The sequence below is a fragment of the Rhinopithecus bieti genome, unplaced genomic scaffold, assembly GCF_001698545.2.
Source record: "Rhinopithecus bieti isolate Rb0 unplaced genomic scaffold, ASM169854v2 scaffold_48474, whole genome shotgun sequence".
In the NCBI taxonomy this organism is placed as follows: domain Eukaryota; kingdom Metazoa; phylum Chordata; class Mammalia; order Primates; family Cercopithecidae; genus Rhinopithecus; species Rhinopithecus bieti.
This window is the reverse complement of record NW_016819100.1, coordinates 592,424-607,785: the sequence shown is the minus strand read 5'-3', so window position 1 is coordinate 607,785 and position 15,362 is coordinate 592,424. Positions and strand designations below refer to the sequence as shown.

General features: G+C 41.4%; 1 pseudogene; it reads right to left on the bottom strand.

Moving 5' to 3' along the window:
• Positions 1–96: 96 nt before the first annotated feature.
• On the bottom strand, positions 97–623 carry LOC108519305 (replication protein A 14 kDa subunit pseudogene; annotated as a pseudogene).
• Between the last annotated feature and the right edge of the window lie 14,739 nt (positions 624–15,362).

The following is a 15,362-nucleotide window of genomic DNA, read 5'->3' as shown; positions in this document are numbered from 1 at the left end:
AAAAAAAAAAAAAAAAAAAAAAAAAAAAAAGCAAATTGAATATGAGAAAGCATAGAAATGTCTCCCTCAAACAAGAAAGGTCTCCTCTAATAGTATTTAATGTAGCTCATTTGCAATCATATGAAAATTCATCAAGATCGAATCATGTTGCACAAACTCTAAAGGATAAAATTGAGGGAATTCATGGATAACTTTCACAGCTTCATTGTAAAGTCCAAGACCAAAAGGATGGTTATCTTCTTTAAACTGGACATAAGATGCACACATGATGGTTGACTTGGCTGTTACTCTTCCAACACTTCCAAGATTCCAGAGATTTCTTCACGAAGGGGCTCCATTAATGGCTAATGAAGTTAGACATTCAGGACACAGAACTGAACCTCCTGATCTATCTCAATCTGCAGTCAATAATCAATGTGCCTTTGGAAACCAGCCTCACAATTATTCAGTGAAACCTCACAATAGTATGATTCCATTTTTTCCTTCTTCATCTGAAAGAATAAACATTTTTCCCGTGGGATGAGTCTTTTCCAGCCTCCCTTTGAAGCAGATGGGCTGGTCGATGAACCAAGTAGCATGCTGGTGATGATGCGCGACCTGGGCAACTCCATTACATCTATCATGACTATGGTCCAAGATTGCTGTTGTGGAGAAACTGACTGATGACTGAAAGTATGCAGCACACGGGTGTCTATCTGCTGTGCTCTATTACAGTGTCTTCCTCTGTCAGAAGTCTTTAATCCAAGACTATACAGTCAGACAAAAATCATTGAAACATGAAATGTCTTACAAATTGTGAAAGTACATAATGCGTGTAACTGGCAATTTAATTGACATGAGGTATGAAGTTGGCAATAGTGGTAGCTGACATCACAGTCAGTTTCTGCTAATCCGACTGTTCTTTAAGGGACTGAGACAAAAATGGAATTGTCTCTGAATTTTCAGAGTTGTCTTTAATTACTGAGAGACCTTGGAATTCTAGTGAATTCCACTTAAATCAGTGAGGCTCAGAAATGTTATTTATCTCTTTCCAGCTTAGCCTGATAAGAACTTACTCTAGTGCCCACTGACTTATGGTTTCTAGAAACAAAATCACACAATTGAGATTCCAGGTCTAGGTTCCACTGACGCAGACATGAGCAAAATTCCAAAAAAGGAAAGAATGTGGAGGAGATGGTGGCTGATTCTCTCTCCTAATTTCTAGCTCCCTGAATACTAGTCTCTGATTCTCCCTCCTAATTTCTAGCTTCCTGAATGAACTAGTCTCCACCCATAACTGCAGCCAACCATGAGCCCTAGAGACCATCAGGTCATCAGTTTGTATAAATACAGCCACATCAACTGGGGATTCCGAGCATTTGACCAAATGATCATAAATTCTCTGAAAATCATGTTTAAGGACTGCATATAGACCATTCTATGAGTATCTTTAATGGAATGGCCCCATATCAGGTTCAGGTCTTTTAAGAAACTCACAGCCCCTGGCGCAAACTAGAATTGCTACTTTCTATCCTATCTTGCATAAGAGTGATCAGATTATATGTTAGGCTATTCAAATGAAAACATATGTCCTAGGATATTCTAACCTAGCGCATATTGGAAACATGGTATAATCCCCCGTCCTGGGCATTTGCTGTGTAAATGAAATGTGGCCAAAGGTCCTAGGCTGACCTGACACAAGGATTCTTGTTGTCAAGTAAATGTGTAACAGACAGAAAAAAGACAAGTCCAGAGGTTACTAGAGTGCAAAATGATTTGTTGTTCAAACATAAAGCACACAAAATTTGCTAGCAAAATTAAAGTAAAAAACTAGGGATATACATATATAATGTTTATATATGCATAATAACTAAGATAAATCTATAAATTGTGTTTTACAAACAAAGACAAGATGGCAATAAAATAAAACATTAACAGTGAGTTGTGATATGATGGGTTATTTTCTTCAAACTTTTGTATTTTCGAATTTTCTACAAACTATATTACTTTCGTAAAACAGAGACACACAAAAAAATAGGTTTTCTTTTTTTTTTTTTTTTTTTGAGACAGAGTCTCGCGTCTGTTGCCCAGGCTGGAGTGGCAGTGGCCTGATCTCAGCTCATTGCAAGCTCCGCCTCCCCCGGGTTTTACGCCATTCTTCCTGCCCTCAGCCTCCAAGTAGCTGGGACTACAAGCGCCCGCCCACCTCGCCCGGCTAGTTTTTTGTATTTTTTTGTAAAAGAGACGGGTTTTCACCGTGGTTACCAGGATGGTCTCGATCTCCTGACCTTGTGATCTGCCCGTCTCGGCCTCCCAAAGTCTGGGATTACAGGCTTGAGCACACCGCGCCCAGCCAAAAAATAGGTTTTCTTAAACAGACTCTCAGTGCAAACATCTGGAATCAGAGCATACTTTAAGGTATACTTAAAATTTCTAGGTGTGGTGACACATGCCTGTTGTCCCAGCTACTCAGGAGGCTTCAGAATAAGAACCTCTTGAACCCAGGAGTCAGAGGTTGCTGTGAGCCAAGATCACACCACTTCACTCCTGTCTGGGTGTCAGAGCAAAACTCTGCCTCCAAAAAAAAAAACCAAGATACTTAAAATCAACACTCCCTGCTAAGGAGACCAGATAATAATTCTTAGCTGAGGCTACCTCTAGCATCCCGTCTGGAATGGGGCAAAGGCTAAGAGATGTTGAGACGTCTGCTTTGGCTGGTGGTTCCAATTGCCCTCCTAATCCTGTGACAAAAGGCAAGAGAGTACAAGGTGTTCCTGTTTGGTGGTCAGATATCACTCAAATAGAAAGTGATTTGTCAACTCTGTTAAAAGGACACAGAACTGAACCTCCTATCTATCTCAGTCTGCAGTCAATAATCAATGTGCCTTTGGAAACCAGCCTCACAATTATTCAATGAAACCTCACAAATAGTATGATAAAACTAAGTGTATTGTTTACAACAAAGCAAAAGAGCCAATATAATCATGCACAATACTCCTAACTTTTGATACTAGAAATTTTTGCCCAGCTGGAAGACAGGAAGCAACTACTTATGCAAAGAAAAGGGCAAACTTACAAAAATGAATGAGGAGAAGTGAAGGACACACGGATTGAAACATTTTCCCGGTCAGAAAAAGCAGGGGCGTATATGATATTTGATGCTCAGACCAAAGTGTTTGTCTCTTTTGAGGCAATGGTTGGAAATTTTAAGGAAAAATAAATTATGCTATACTGGACTCAACCAAACATGAATTTTCAGAGACATCTATGCATGCTGAAGAAGTTAGACATCCACCAGTTTGCAGTACAATTTGGCTACGATTTATCACTTAACTAAAAGAACTTACTACTGATGGTTTGGAAGAAATTAAGGTGAAGATGCATCAAATGTGTGCCCACTCTGTACCTGCCCATGCACAAACACCAGGGTGTAGCAATGGGCATAAGGAAGCCATGCCCTGCCCTAGAGGAGCTTGCAGCCCAGAGCAGGAGACCAGCACCGAAGGATTATCTGCGGTAACTCAAGTGGGGAATCCTTGATGCCAGACCTGTTTCCTCAACTGTAAAGGAAGAAATTAGAAAATCCTGTATAGTCCTTGGTTCTGTCTTATTTTAAACATGCTGTTTTCATTTCCCAGATCAAAATTTCCAAAAGCCCAGGGCTGTGCCCTCTCATTTTTGTATTCCCTGGAGTACCTTGCAATTAAATGTTGCTTATTATCTGGGTTTTGAATTGAGTTGATGGAACTGTAATTGCCTAATTTTTAAAACAGCAGTAAAATTAGATATAAAGAAGAAAAGTTCTCTGGATATTATATTAAGAAAAGGGCATCCCCAATAAATAGGTACTTGAGTATGATGCAAGGCAGAAAATCTTCCACATTCAAACAATTACTAGTTGTTCAGGGTAAATTGTTGAGCAATCTTGAGCCTTGGTTTCCTCATAAATACAATGGGAATAATCATACTTACTGACAGAGTGGGGAGAACCTCATCAGGTAATGAATGTGAAGTGGCTCTCTAAGTATAAAGAACATTCACGAACATTAGTTAATGCTACAGTACGACCACTTACCAGTTCCTCACTAGTGGCTGCAGATCCACCGCACCTTCGCTGCCTTCTTCCCCATTCTGGTTAGTCTGCTAGGCAGAGTATGGAAGAATTTGATCTTTTCTGTTAACTTTGTCAAATTTAAACTCTTGACTGTCTCATATTTACAATTTAAAATTTAGCTCAAATCAGGTTTACCGTTGTTGAAGATATTTGTTGATAAATTAATCAGGGAAAAGAATATAAGAAAGCCAGGAAAGCAGATTAAAATTCTGCATACTTTTGGTTCTTCCAATTTAGGAAGAAATACGACATAGCCCAAAAAAAAGGACATTATTCAAAGAAGGAAGAAGATATGTTCACAACAATATTCATTGCAATATTATTTACAATGGGGGAAATGATGACTTTCCTATTCAGCAGTACAGACACTCCTAAGGCCACTCCTATCTTTGAATCTCAGGCTTTACCTCTGATAAAACAGAAGAATTTATTTAATGGAGGTTCTTGAGTCTACTCTCAGTATTTTTGATTCAGTAGGTTTGGTTCAAGGCCAAGAAATTTGAATTGAACACCAATGGTTAAAGCAACGGCTGTAGTATGATTATTTAATGGACATTTTAAAAGATAATGTAGCAACAGGGAAAATATTATAATTAACTATTAAGTTAAAAAAGCAGAAACAAAATTACACAACCATGGAAAAGATGTACATTCAAGTAGATAAGAAATGTATGGGATATATTTTTTAAAACAGTTTGAGCTATTCATCTAGAATACTGAGAGTCAATTGCCTTCCTTTTATTTTGAGAGCTAAATGCTATAATGTTGCTTAGATGATTTTGAAATCTGTATTCATTCAGAAGAAGCAGTAGGTGCATGTGGGATTTTATGCACACTTTAGAAAAAGAAACAGCCAATAGTGTGGTTTCTGCCCCTCCTATAATTCATTTTATGTTAGTGAATAAATATTAATACTTGGCTTTATGAAAATACCTTATATTGTTCAATAGACAAGGAGGTGGGACTCATAATTTCATAAATTCAGAATCATAATTTAATTCTGTCAGAAAAAAACAAACCAACAACTATAGCAACTGCTACCACAGGTTTAGAACCCAGAAATGTTACACGATGACAATTTAGGGTCAGACATTATGGCCACATACATAAAATACTGTTGTGGCTCCCCTAGAACCATCCAAAAGATTAAAGAGCTTTGACACCTATTGAAAAATAGGTATTCCTAGATTAAAGGTTTAGGTACCTTTTAATCCCTTAACACCTTTAGGTGAAATGCATTCTGTAGCATCACATGGGAAAAAAAATGAATCAAGAAGCTTGCTAACCTATAAAATAGTGACTAGTAATAGTCTGCTGGCAGGCAAAGTTTTTTTTTTTTTTTTGGAGACAGAGTCTTGCTCTGTCACGTAGGCTGGAGTACAATGGCGTGGTCTCAGCTCACTGCAACCTCCACCTCCCGGATTCAAGCGATTCTCCTGCCTCAGCCTCCCGAGTAGCTGGGATTACAGGCACCTGCCAGCACACCTGGCTAATTTTTGTATTTTCAGTAGAGACAGGGTTTCACCATGTTGTCCAGGCTGGTCTCGAACTGCTGACCTCGTGATCCGCCCACCTCATCCTCCCAAAGTGCCAGGATTACAGGCGTGAGCCACTGTGCCCAGCCACGTCTATTTTTTTTTTTTTTGAGACAGGATCTCACTACGTTGCCCAGGCTGGCCTCAAAGTCCTGGGTTCAAGGGATCCTCCAACCTCTGCCTCTCAAGCAGCTGGGATCACAGGTGAACGCCACTGTGGCTAGCAGAAGCCAAATCGTAACAGTTATTTTCAGACAATTAAAGCATTTAAGGGGTGAGCACCTCTTCCCCATGCCTCATTCATTTCCCTGGGAAACTGTGTAATTCTCATATTTCTCATTAAAGTGGATGGTAGATGCTAGAATCATTATCAGGTTAAGTTACTTAAGAGACTCAGGCCAAAATGGACCTTCTCCTTTTTTGTAGATAATCATCTCTAATTCCTACTTTGTCAAGAAGAAACATAGCCATAGAATGCCTTAGACATAGTGGAGCACAGAAATCTCTTTCTTCTCAGTCTAATAAAAAGGAATAATTTACTCTAGTAACTCCATTACCTGTGATATCTAGGAACATAATGCAAAGTCCTCGCCATGATGAGGCCATCACAGTGGAAGCTACAGAGGAAGTCTCATCAAAGGCACTATTGAACTATCCAGGGATAGGATGTAGGAATTTAGATAGTTTTAAAAGTGTACATCCCTTATCGCAGACCAGCAGCAATGCTATAAAGACGTGAGTGCAGAAATGCATTTTTGATTATTACTAGAGTGGTGAGGCCAGGACACAATCTTGGGCCTTACAGGGATTTTTTTTTTTTTTTTTTTTTTTTTTTTTTTTTTTTTTTTTTTGAGATGGAGTTTTGCTCTTGTCCCCCAGACTGGAGTGCAATGGCATGATCTTGGCTCACTGCAACCTCTGCCTCCCAGTTCAAGTGATTTTCCTGCCTCAGCCTCTCAAGTAGCTGGGATTACAGGTGTGCACCACCATGCTCGGCTAATTTTGTATTTTTAGTAGAGGCGGGGTTTCACCATGTTGGTCAGGCTGGTCTCGAACTCCTGACATCAAGTGATCCACTCACCTTGGCCTTCCAAAATGCTGGAATTACAGGCGTGAGCCACCACACCTGGCCTGGGATCTTTAAAAATAACTAAGCTACACTAAATTAATCAAAACCAGTAATAAATGTAAATATCTAAATAGATAAATGATAGATCAATCAAGATAAAAAAGTATTTGGTGCAAACTTTTCAGCACTTCCTATGCTCCTGATTTCATTTAGGCAGAGAAAACCCCCGCATTATTTTGAAGAGTGTTAAACTTATATTCTCATTTTTCTCCAGTGAACATTTGTTTTCCCTGATACTCCCAGAGTAAGAGCCAGTTTCACCCCACTCAAGCGAAATTTTAATTCTGAAGAGGCATAAGTCATTCTGACCATAAGCCATCCTTAATCTGGGCAGGCCTGCAGAACTGGACTGTTTCCTCAACTGTGTGGAGGACTGTAAGGATGTTTAGGGGCTAGGGCCAAGGGTCCAATGTCGTTGAAACCTCTGAGAACCCACAAGATCAGCTCTGTAACAGTCCTGGGTCGTGTATCACATTGGTTTCCCTGAGCATCAGACTAAGTTGAACAATCAAATTTGTCTCCAATCATTATCCATCCACCTTCTCCCACAGCCTTTTGGTCCCTGGACCCAGAGCACATTTCTGAGTTTGAGTCAGTACTAGCCTGGCTTCTGGGTGGTTGAAAATCTCACAAATAGCAGGACAATGTTGAACACACAAAGATAATCATTCTCTAAGGGCAACATTCTTAACATAGTTGATGGTGCAGTTTTGGAGGAGTTGAGGTAACATGCAGTCATAATGGATAATCCTTCAAACAGTTTTATATAAAATAGAAAATATGTCACTGGCAGAAAATCCCCCAAAAGCGAAGGTTTCTCTGCAAAATCCAGAGCAGACAGGATGAATCATCATGAAAACACTGAAGAAATCTCATACTTGTGATTAACCGTACCTGACACTTTATCTCTACCTCTCAGCTCAGATTAAAGAATCCTTTCACACATATTAACGCATTTGATCCCACAACAAATAAGGGACATCACACTGGGCTTATTGCCAAGTTATCCCATTACAGCATAGAAAACATTATCTCTAGAAGGTTTTTATTGCAGCCACAAGGAAAGCCCTTCCCAGATTAAATCCTACCGTGTTTCCCCTTCCCACCAGGTTTTTCCGCATGTGCGTTTTCATACACGACATATTTTACGAAACCCTAAATTCTTGGGTTTATCATTATCTTCTGCCTTCTTGCCCTCCCTATAAGCAGCCTTCCTGGTGCCACAGACATTAGTGAAAAACTTCATCACAGAAATTTACTCATCCTCTCCCAGCGTTTCCCATTGTCTAACCCAGTGCTACCAATAGAAATACAATGAGAAGGCCAGGTGTGGTGGCTCACACCTATAATCCCAGCACTTTGGGAGGCTGAGGCGAGCCAATCACTTAAGCTCAGGAGTTCAAGACCAGCCTGGACAACATGGCAAAACCCCGTCTCTACAAAAGAATACAAAAATTAGTGGAGCATGGTGGCACACCCCTGTAGTTCCAACTACCTGGGAGGCTGAGACAGAAAAATCACTTGAACCACGTTGCAGTGAGCTGAGATGGTGCCATTGCACTCCAGCCTGGGTGACAGAGTGAGACTCTGTCAAGAAAGAAAGAAAAGAAAGAAAGAGAGGGAGAGAGGGAGGGAAGGATGGAGGGAGGGAAAAAGGAAAAAGGAAGGAAGGAAGGAAGGAAGGAAGGAAGGAAGGAAGGAAGGAAGGGAAACAAAGAGAAAAGAAGGGAAAGAAAGAGAGAGAGAAAGAGTACAATGAAAGAGCCATATTACTTATTTATTCATTTTTGCAGTGCTACTGTATTTGACAATCAGCAGTTAGTTCTCATCCATATTGACTGTCTGTAGATTTTTTAAAGGTTGTGACAGGTACATAGCTACCAAAATACAGAGCTTATTTGGTGATTCTTCATCCTCATTACTTTTTTGTGGACAACTGCATATGGATATGGTATGGGACATTCCTTAATCTTTTGGGCCAGACAGCTTTGTGGAGCCTGATACTAATAGGCACATCTGGAGTTCTCACCTCCTTCATGGCAAATTTCCAGATTTCTCTGAGTTCTGGAAGCACATACTTTTTCAAGTTCACTCCCCAGGTGCCCCTGTGAGTGTTGATGATGTGTTCTTGGGTCACCACCTCATTGATGGTAGAATGGACCTTCTTCTTCTTGCTACCTGTCAGGCCCAGGGTGGAAAGCCACATATGTAATTTAAATTTTGCACCCTCTGAAGCAATGGCTGGAGCTGTACCTTGGCAGTCGCTATAGCTTTTAAAAATAAAAAGAAATAAATGAATTAAAAAATTTGTTCATTGTGGTGAAATGTATATAACATAAAATTTACCATTTTAACCATTTTAAAATGTATAATTTGGTGGACTAAGTACATTCACAATGTTATGCAACTGTCATCACTACTCATTTCCAGAACTTTATCATCATCCCAACAGAAATTCTATACTCATTAAACAATAACTACCCATTCCCTCCTCCCTCCAGCCCCTGGTAACCACTATACTTTCTGGTTCCACAAATTTGCTTATCTAGGTTCTTCATATAAGTGGAATCACAATACGTGATCTTTTGCATCTGGCTTATTTCACTTAATGTTTTCAAGGTTCATCATGTTGCAACATTTGTCAGAATTTCATTCCTTTTTAAGGCTGAATAATATGCCATTATATATTTACCCATTTTGTTTATCCACTGATATGGTTTGACTCTGTGTCTCTACCCAAGTCTCATCTCGAATCCCCACGTGTCAAGGGAGGGACTTGGTAGGAGATGATTGGATCATGAGGGTGGTTCCCTCATGCTGTTCTTGTGATAGTGAGTAAGTTCTCATGAGATCTGATGGTTTAAAAGTGTGGCACTTCCCCCCTTTACACACACACTCTCTCTCTCTCTCTTGCTCACTCCTGCTGCCATGTAAGACGTGCCTTGCTTCCTATTCACCTTTTGCCATGATTTTAAGTTTCATGAGGGCTCCCTAGCCATGCAGAACTATGAATCAATTAAGCCTCTTTGCTTGATAAATTACCCAGTCTCAGACAGTTCTTTATAGCAGTATGAAAATAGATTAATACAGGCCAGGCGCAGTGGCTCACTCCTGTAATCCCAGCACTTTGGGAGGCTGAGGTGGGCGGGTGGATCATAAGGTCAGGAGATCAAGATCATCCTGACTAACATGGTGAAACCCTGTCTCTACTAAAAATACAAAGAATTAGCCGGGTGTGGTGGTGGGCACCTATATTTTCCAGCTACTCGGGAGGCTGAGGCAGGAGAATGGCATTAACATGGGAGATGGAGCTTGCAGTGAGCCGAGATTGCGCCACTGCACTCCAGCCTGGGTGACAGAGCAAGACTCTCTCTCAAAAAAAAAAAGAAAAAAAAAAGAAAATAGACTAATACAGAAAATTTGTATCAGAAGTGGAGTACTGCTATAAAGATATCTCAAAATGTGGAAGTGACTTTGGAACTGGGCGATGGTCAGAGGTTGGGACAGTTTGGATGACTCAGAAGACAGGAAGATGAAGGAAAGCTTGAAGCTTTCTAGAGACTTGTTGAATGGTTTTGACCAAAATGCTGATAGTGATATGTACAATGAAGCCCAGGCTGAGGTGGTCTCAGATGGAGATTATGAACGGATTGGGAACTAGAGTAAAGATCACTCTTGCTATGCTTTAGTAAAGAGACTGGTAGAATTTTACTCCTGCCCCAGAGATCTGTGGAACTTTGAACTTGAGAGAGATGATTTAGGGTATCTGGCAGGAGAAATTTTTAAGCAGCAAAGCATTCAAGAGGTGACCTTTCTGATTCTGAAAGCATTCAGTCATACACATTCACAAAGAGATTGTCTGAAATTGAAACTTATGTTTAAAAGAGAGGCAGAGGCCAGGCACAGTGGCTCATGCCTGTAATCCCAGCACTTTGGGAGGCCGAGGTGGACAGATTACCTGAGGTCAGGAGTTTGAGACCAGCCTGGTTAACATGGTGAAACCCTGTTTCTACTAAAAATACAAAAGATTAGCCAGGTGTGGTGGCACACACCTGTAATCCCAGCTACTTGGGAGGCTGAGGCAGGAGAATTGCCTGAACCTGGTAGGCGGAGGTTGCAGTGATCCAAAATTGTGCCATTGCACTCCAGCTTGGGCAACAAGAGTGAAATTCCATTTCAAAAAAAAAAAAGAGAGAGAGAGGAAAGCAGAGCATAAAAGTTTGGAAATTTTCAACCTTACCATGCGGTAGAATAGAAAAACCCATTTTCTGTGGAGAAATTCAAACAAGCTGCAGAATTTGCATAAGTAACAAGCAGCTGAATGTGAATAGCCAAGAGAATGGGGAAAATGTGTCCAGGGCATGTCAGAGATCTTTGCAGCAGCCCCTCCCATCACAGGCCCAGAGGCCTAGGAGGGAAGAATGGTTTGATGGGCCAAGCCCAGGGCCCTGCTGCTCTGTATAGCCTCAGGACTTGGTGCTCTGCATCCCAGCCACTCCAGCTCTAGCCATCACTACAAGGGGCCAAGGTACAGCTTGGGCCATTGCTCCAGAGGATGCAAGTCCCAAGACTTGGCAGCTTCCATATGAAGTTGGGTGGGCCTGCTGGCATGTAGAAGCTAAGAATTGAGCTTTAGGGGCCTCCACCTAGATTTCAGGGGATATATGGAAATACCTGAATGTCTAGGCAGAAGTCTGTTGCAGGGGCAGAGCCCTCATGGAGAACCTCTACTAGGGTAATGTAGGAAGGAAATGTGGGGTTGGAGACCCCACACACAGTTCCCACTGGGGCACTGCCTAGTGGAGCTGTGAGAAGAGGGCCACCGCCCTCCAGAACCCAGAATGGTAGATCCACAAGTAGCCTGCACCATGTGCTTGGAAAAGCCACAGGCACTCAATGCCAGCCCACAAAAGCAGTCAGAAGGAGGGCTGTACCCTGCAGAGCCACAGGAGTGGAGTTGCCCAAGGCCTTGGGTGCCCACCCCTTGCATCAGCATGCCCTGGATGTAAGACATGGAGTCAAAAGAGATTATTTTGGAACTTTAAGATTTAATGAATGTCCTGCTGGGTTTCAGACTTGTATGGGGTCCGTGGCCCCTTTGTTTCTGCCAATTTTTTCCCATTTGGAATGGGAACATTTACTCGACGCCTGTACCCCCATTGTACCTTGAAAGTAGCTAACTTGCTTTTCATTTCACAGGCTCATAAGCAGAAGGGACTTGTCTTGTCTCAGATGAGTCTTTGGACTTGAACTTTTGAGTTAATGCTGGAATGAGTTAAGACTTTGAGGGGCTGTTGGGAGGTATAATTGGTTTTGAAATGTGAAAAGTACATGAGATTTGGGAAGAGTCAGGGGTGGAATAACATAGTTTGGCTCTGTGTCTCCACTCAAATCTCATCTCAAATTGTAGCCCCCACATGTCAAGGGAGGGACCTGATGGAAGGTGATTGTATCATAGGGGCAGTTTCTCCCATGCTGTTCTCATGATAGTGAGTTCTCATGAGATCTCGTGGTTTTAAAGTGTGGCACTTCCCCTCCTTTGCTCTCTCTCTCTCTTGCTGCCATGTGAGACGTGCCTTGCTTCTCCTTTGCCTTCTGCCATGATTGTAAGTATCCTGAGGCTTCCCCAGTCATGCAGAACTGTGAGTTGATTAAACCTGTTTCCTTTACATATTACTCAGTCTCAGGCAGTGCTTTATAGCAGTGTGAAAACAGACTAATACATCTATTCAGCTGTTAACGGACATTTGAGTATTACCACCTTTGGGCTATTATGAAAAATGTGACCATGAACATTACTGTACCAGTATTTATTTGAGTGCCAGCTTTCAATTATTTTGGGTATACACTTAGAATAAGTAAAAGTAATGTAAAAATATATTGTACTTAACCCAATATATCCAAACTATTACCATGTCAACATATAATTAACAGAAACAATTACAAGATGTTTTACATTTTTTTCCCTAAGGTCTCAAATTTCAGTGTATTTATAGTACTTCTCAATTCAGATACTAAATTTGCACCAGAAACACTTGATCTGTATTTTGATTTCATAAAATTATACTTGAAAAAGTAGATTCACATACCTAAGTTAGAACATGTAAATTAATTAAAATTAAATAAAATGTAAAATTCCATTCCTCAGTCCTTAGCTACATTTCAAGTGCTCAGTAGCTGCATGTGGGGCTAGTGGCTTCTGTATGAACAGCTCAGGTCTAACCAATTGGGTAGAAAACACTCTGTCTGAGCTGGGTGCAGTGGCTTATGCCTGTAATTCCAGCCCTTTGAGAGGCCAAGGCAGGAGGAATATTTTGAGTCCAGGAGTTTGAGATTAGCCTACACAACACGGTGAGCCCCATACCTAGAAAGAAAGAAAGAAGAAAGAAAGAAAAGAAAGAAAGAAAGAAAGAAAGAAAGAAGAAAGAAAGAAAGAAAGAGAGAGAAGAAGAAGAGAGAGATGGGGGAGGGGGGGGGGGGCGGGGGGGGGGGAGAGGAGGGAGGGAGGAAGGGAGGGAGGGAGGAAGGAAGGAGAAGAGAAGAGAAAAGAAGAGAAGAGAAGGAAGAGAAGAGAAAGAAGAGAAGAGAAAGAGAAGACAAGAGAAGAGAAGAGAAGAGAAGAGAAGAGAAAAGAAAAAGAGAAAAGCCTCTGTCTGGCCCCTCACAATCTGGCTCCATCCTACTTTACTCAGCCTGTTCCCCACTATTCCTCAGCATGTGTCTTAGACCGACTGATCTGGCACATTCATTTGACAAGTATTTATCAAGCATTGACCATATGCCAAGCATTGTGCTAAACACTGGAATAATGGGAAATGAAACGATGTCTGCATATAGCCAAAAAACAGGTGGGGCCAGCAGACATAAACATAGATAACTGCATAAATAAATATATATTATAAATTGTTATATGCCCTATGGGGAAAGAGTGTCATTATGGAACAGGTGGATTTAAAGAGGTAATCAATAATCACACAAATAACAGTATCTTACACATTTTGATAAGTATATGGGGAACAAAGCAAAGGATCTGATGATAGTGGACCTTATTCTGAAGGGAAGCTTCTCAGAGGAAGTAATTTGAAGGCAAGATAGGAGGACAGATGAGCTGGATAAAGGGGTACAAAAGTGGGGCAGGGTGGTAAAGTGACTGGGCAGAGAGAACAGCATGCATAAAAGTCATAGATGAGAGAAACTCACAGAGAGGAACAGTATGGTGCAAGTGTAGAGAGTGGTGCCAGTGAGGCTGGGCAGGTAAGCAAGAACCCAGTTCAGGCAGGTCTTTAGGCCATAGCAATGATTTGGGATTTTGTACCAAGTGCAATGGGAAAGCTATTAAAGGTTGTTTAAGGATTTGGGATTGGCATTTCTTTTTAAAGGCCACTCTGGCAGCTTGATGCAGAAAAGTTCTAAATCCTCAACTTGCAGCCTAAAGGGATCTCCTTTCTTTGCTTTGAATTTTGACCTCAATTGCTCTGTCAAAACTCATTGCATCCACCATAATTATTACTTTGTACTTACTTACATTGTTACTTTATGTGCTGCCTTCCTTTACTAGTTATTCATAGACTTGACTCACTGATGCACCCTACCCCAACTGTAACCTTTTCCTGTGGGCAGAAAAGATTTCTCAGTCATCGTTGTGTGCCCACAGCATGGAGCATGGAGTGGATACACTTGGCTCATCTGTTAAACCAGATTGAGCTAAAAAGTCCCATCATAGTTTGCTGCTCTCCGCTCATCAAAAAGCTGTCTATGACCTAATTAACTCAGTCTTTAATCTAACTGCTCTATACTCTGCTTGTCACAAAGACTGAAGTCTCTGAACAAGACCTGGGCAGCCCTCCAGCATCCTAGCAGGCAATACCTAGCAACCAAAAGAGGTCTTGTTTCGTTTCAGGTCAGCCTAGGGTTACAAAAGTCATCATCAACTCATGTGGTCTGGCACTTTAGAATCTCAAGGAATTCTCCTTCTACCTTTCATAATACTGGCATGAAAATTATGTACTTAACAGAGTTCTCAAAAAACACAACCCATCTCCAAGAGGTGCTAGTACTTGGCTAGATGAAGTTTTTAGTTAAGGACTCCAAAATCATTAGATTCCTTTTCACCTTCCATTTATTGTGGGTTGAAATGTCATGATCTAAGGGAAAGAAGTAGGGAAAGGGCCTGAGGCAGCAGAATAGGATCTGGAGGCAGGGAACCTAAAGCTGTTTCACACCAACTTTCTAGAACTAAATTGAAAGGAGGCCGGGTGCTGTGACTCACGCCTATAATCCCAGCACTTTGGGAGGCCAAGGTGGGCGGATCACGAGGTCAGGAGCTCGAGATCAGCCTGGCCAACATGGTGAAACCCCATCTCTACTGAAAATACAAAAATGAGCCGGGCTTGGTGACGTGCACCTGTAGTCCTCGCTACTCGGGAGGCTGAGGCAGGAGAATCGCTGGAATCCAGGAAGCGGAGGTTGCAGTGAGTGGAGATTTTACCACTGCACACTCCAGCTTGGGTGACAGAGTGAGACTTTCGTCAAAAAAAAAGAAGAAAGAAAGAAAGAAAGAAGGAAGGAAGGAAGGAAGGAAGGAAGGAAGGAAGGAAGGAAGGAA